The following is a 4,928-nucleotide window of genomic DNA, read 5'->3' on the forward strand; positions in this document are numbered from 1 at the left end:
ACCTGATCTATGCAACGATTAGATCTCCCTTGGTCCTTTCCATATGTCCTTGATGTCCCCCTATAAGATGCTGACTTAGAAATTTCTTACTCCAGTTGTTCCAATAGTCTCCACTAGTTGAATTGCATCCAGTAGACTCCCTCATCTGCTCATCCCCTTGATCAGCTCTTTGATCAAGATACTATTACCCAATTTTCTAAACTTAGAATAGATGGCAGGGAATAGGTGGAAAGAATTTATATGGATACGGTGCATTAATTATAGATGATTCTCTAGCTCTCGCAAAATTATATAGGGGACGCCCTCTGAGGGACTTCTCAAATGATCATACTGAGGAATTATACCGTACTCGATACAGCTATGGTTGTTGATCCTACAGATTCTATCCAAAGGTTCAAGCCAAATTATAGGAAGTGGGCGATACATTTTTGTTTTTCTATGCGAAGCTTGATAGAACCCATGATTCCCAGTAGTAATTCATTAGCATATCGCTCATAAAAAATCCTTATTATGTAATATGTTTTTAAAAGGGTCAACTTTTGGGCTAGGCCTCTCTCTGACCTGATAACAAGTATTGTCTCCCCGCCAGCTTTATCATCGGGCCTTTTCTTTTGAAATACTTCAGGAGTCTCTCATATCCTAATTATTATTACAGCGTTCTTTACCAAATGAGGTTTGAGGGCTTGTTAAGTAAGGCAACAAGGTCCTATGAAAGGTGGAAAATGAAAGGCATTTTCTATTCATCCTGAGCTAAGGAGTCCTTGTGGAAGGTTGTACCATAACAAAACAAGGGAATGAGAGGTCGCTTGGCATTAGATGGTCTTTAAACTCCCCACAATAATGGCTCTGTTGTCTTGGGAGTTTTGAAGCTTTCTTTTTCGAAAGAATTTTTTTGGTCATCAAGACAACTTGTTGTTAATAGAACAGATCTTATTCTATAAATAATTAGAATTTCGTACCTCTATTGGATCCTTCCTATCTCCTGATCAAGATTCTATAGGTAGATATTGCCTGGTTTGGCCAATAGTAATACATTTTATGGGAAGGATTAAGGGCCCTTCTCACCTCTTATGAGTCATCTAGTGAAAAAGACTTTCCGAATAGGGTAAAAAAACATGGGATCATCAATCTTTTCCTTCAAGATTAGCATGAGTCAATGTCGATCGATGGTGTGAAAACACTTCCTGATGTCAAATTCCAAGAATCTGTGATAGGTTCCCCACTCTTATTTGATCCATCATAGGATAGAGTGGAATCCTTTATCAGATCAAAAGTACGATGCATCTAGAAAATCGAGATCATAAATGGATTTGAGTACCATTTTGATCCCCTCTTTTATGATCCTTTCTATAGGTAGAACTATGGTGAGAGGTCTAAACTTCGACCATTATTTCTTTCTTCATATTCTAAAGGGGATCAAAGCCCCTTTTTTGTTCCCTATATTGATAGTAAAAAGGGCACTCCTACTATAGTTTTAGTGACTTATAGGGATTCCCATATCTCAGTCTTTTTTGTTTTATAGAATGGTCACCACTTGTACCAGGACAGGAAAGATTATCCTTTCCTTCTGGGTCCACATCAATCCCTGAATATCATCGGGTACTATTAACTTCCCCACCATTTTTGTAACTGTCACCTGGAATCCATGCAGATGTGTTAGCACCCCCTTTATTGGTCGAGAAAGAAAGTATTTCTCTGACCCATCCCCAGGTTCCAGACTCAGGAGTCAACTTTCCCATATGAGAATTCAGTATATGTATCAGTCTGTGGAAGAGTGAAAGGGTCACCACTACTGAGGATCCCCTTTAATCTTAGATAGGTCATTTGGGGTTTACCGTATTTCATTATTGTTGTTACTCACAAGGCTATTATTTTTTGAAAGCTTCGCAAGACCACCTACCACTAGACTTCAGATGGAGGGGTTTATTGCACTAAAAGGACAGGGTAGGCTCCCAAAGATAGAAGCCCAACAAATATTAGATACAAATCCCCGCACCTCATTGAAGATGATAATGAGGTACAACAAGGCTATTTCTATCCACCACCCTTTTTACGGAGCCATACATGGATGTTACTGCTCATACAGCTCCTATCCAGCAAGCAATTATCCTTCCCCTACAAGGAATGGAAGTGTGGATAAATCAACATCAAATATAGGATTGTTGTTGTACATGATCTCTATTTTCTTAGTCCTAGATATCTACTCCAGTGTGTGGTAGAGTGTTCATCCCAACCCCTTCACAGGGGTACCTTCCCTTTTATTTGATAAAAGGTCTCAGAACTGACTCCCCTTGACTCAAGATCCAAAATAAGGGTATGGAGTTTCTCCAAGAAATTCTCCCCTATGGTGGTACATGGATTCTTGAGGGCCCAATCTCCCCATCCCAACTAATCCCTTGTTGGATCAAGGACCGCTATGATCCTTAAAATCTTGACCTTGACCTCAAATAGGTCTTTATTCTCTATTTAAGCAAGGTACATGATCCTTATAGGGGGAGTATAGGAGTATTGGAAATGATCCACTACTTTATAGACAAAACAAATTCCCCATCCTTTCATCCAATTGATATGGATAGAGAACCACCCATAGAGGCTGATTTGATGGATCGACGACTGGGCTTGGTCGATTTCTGGGGTTGGTCGATGATCGAACGCGCTTGATTATCCTAAACTAGGGTTGGATCTAAGAAGGAAAGTCAATTCTATATTTCCATTGGGGAAATGGAATGATGAGGGCTCATTTGTTACACTTCCTCCCCAAGTCCAGGTGCAGGGCTGCATTTAAAAGTCTTCTAAAAAAAAAGCCGATGGGGGATACTCAAATTTCTCTTAGTGACGCTAGAAAGGTGAGGACTTATTTCTTTCCAGTCTCCATAAGTTTCACAATAAATCCTTAAAGAGAAGGGAAAAGCAGGTATCTATGTAATTATAGTCTTTATTGGCTATTATTCTGGTAGAGCACTCTTTTTCCTTTGTCCAAGTCCATCTTACCAAACAAGACTAACTTCTTACCAACCCATGAAGGGTTGTAAGGCTGGACAAGTTACAAGGAATGAATCTACATTTGTGCATATAAGTTGCTGGCCGGTTGTCACTAAACTATTTGAGCACAATGCAATAGTATTGGTTATTATTCTATAAAGGTAGAATTCCTAGTTGAAGGTCTAGTACAGTAGCTAGTAGGCATGTTCTTTTGGTATCTCTAGAGAGAATAATAAATAGGTGATGCTCCATCCTTACAGCTACATATGTTTTCCTTGATTTGACAAATTCATTCAGTTGAAAATGAAGTGGCATAAAAAAAAGAGCCTAGAAATCATTTCTGAATGAATATTCATAGTTGAGTCTACTAAAAGGAGGACCAACCTCATTGTGGTGATTAGAGGACACCTTTGATTATTCACCTTTAATGTGACACGATCCCTCTCAGTTATATGATTAATAGGATCAGTCATCTATAGAGCGAGGCTATTTTTCTTTCGGGGAGAAAAACTTATCCCTTCTATAGACCAAACCCTCAGTTTGAGCTTAGTCAACATATTATGAAGCTCTAGTCTTTGGTGGGTCACTTTTAATTGACTTAGTAAAGAAAACATCTGGACAAGGGAAAGCTCAGTGTGACTGGTGCAAATGGCTTTTTTTTTCATGATATAACAATCAAAATTGAGGGTCCTACCCACATACATCATTGATAGAATCACTACATAGGGGGAACTTAACTTCATGCAGGAGAGGCGTGAGTGCATTCAATCTTGTGGCATATTCATTTGTAGTGAGTAGGGCCTCTTTCTCATTGATTAGTTCACCTCTACTCTATTGAAAATTAGGAATTCAAATGGCAGGTTTGTCAACAAACGTGTCTCGGGCCAGATTTACTAACCTAACCCAACTTAAGGAGGCTTTTCTATAGTTGGGTGTACTCTTTAGTGTGATTTATGAAGGCGAGGCTATGTTTGGTAATATACAAAACAAATAGAAAGAGATCGAGGTTAATAGGTGGCAATTGGGAAGGAACTTGATCCCTTCAAAAAAAGGGGAAGCCACAGTCGAACTTAAATTTTGGAAATAAGTTGGGGCCCTTTTACCATATCTACTAAATAGAAGATTATAGAGGGTCAACTATCGTTTCCTTGTACACGAGGTTGCTATGTCAATTAGAGTTCCTTCCTTCATAGTAAAATCAAATGATATACTTTGGCAATGTTACATACAAAATAAAAGGCCTTCTAATTGATCAAAATCGCCCAGGTGAGGAGTCATTCACTTATCTACTCCTTATCTATTTAATACTTTATTCTATCTGCAACATTGATAATAAAGGCGACCTGCCAAACTAGGCTATAAGATAAAATACAGTTCTTACACTACTTGATTGACTGGTAAGAAAGAGCTTCCATAATAACTGGAAGACTCTTATATGTAAGATAACCCTCTCTTCTGCTACTGGTGGGCTATTTCATAGAAAGGGTGATAGAAGGAACCTTTCTTAGCGCACTTTTAAAGTTCTTAGCTTCAGCTAGTGCTAGGGTGGAAAGGCCATGTTTCTCAGTTAAAAGCCTAAGTCAAAAAGGTACGAATGAAGTGATGGTCCCCTTTAGAAGATAGAAGGCGTCATTCTTGTGGTAGATAGTCTAAACATCTCTCTAATTCTCTTAGCATGCACAGTTTTCTCATATGTTTCCTTAGGCATATCTCTCTTTCTTAGTTTCACATTGACTAATTATAATGAATGAGTTTCTGTCTTTTAGTAAATGTATATAAGAAGCTCTTTAGTGTATAAGCAAATCTTTAGTGTATAAGCAATTCTTTAGTGTACAAGCAATTATTTAGTGGTCGCATCAAAAGTACAGTAGAGGTTGGTTGAGGATGATGTTATGCAACATTCAGAAGAAGTCTTAAGGTGAATGAATTATAAAAGAAGTAAGGAA

At 38.4% G+C, this 4,928-nt stretch overlaps 1 pseudogene; it reads left to right on the forward strand.

Annotated features, from left to right (window-relative positions):
- Window positions 1-1,589: 1,589 nt before the first annotated feature.
- Window positions 1,590-2,157, forward strand: LOC124899539 (annotated as a pseudogene).
- The last annotated feature ends 2,771 nt before the right edge of the window (window positions 2,158-4,928 follow it).

Source organism: Capsicum annuum, chromosome 6, assembly GCF_002878395.1.
Source record: "Capsicum annuum cultivar UCD-10X-F1 chromosome 6, UCD10Xv1.1, whole genome shotgun sequence".
Taxonomy (NCBI): Eukaryota; Viridiplantae; Streptophyta; class Magnoliopsida; order Solanales; family Solanaceae; genus Capsicum; species Capsicum annuum.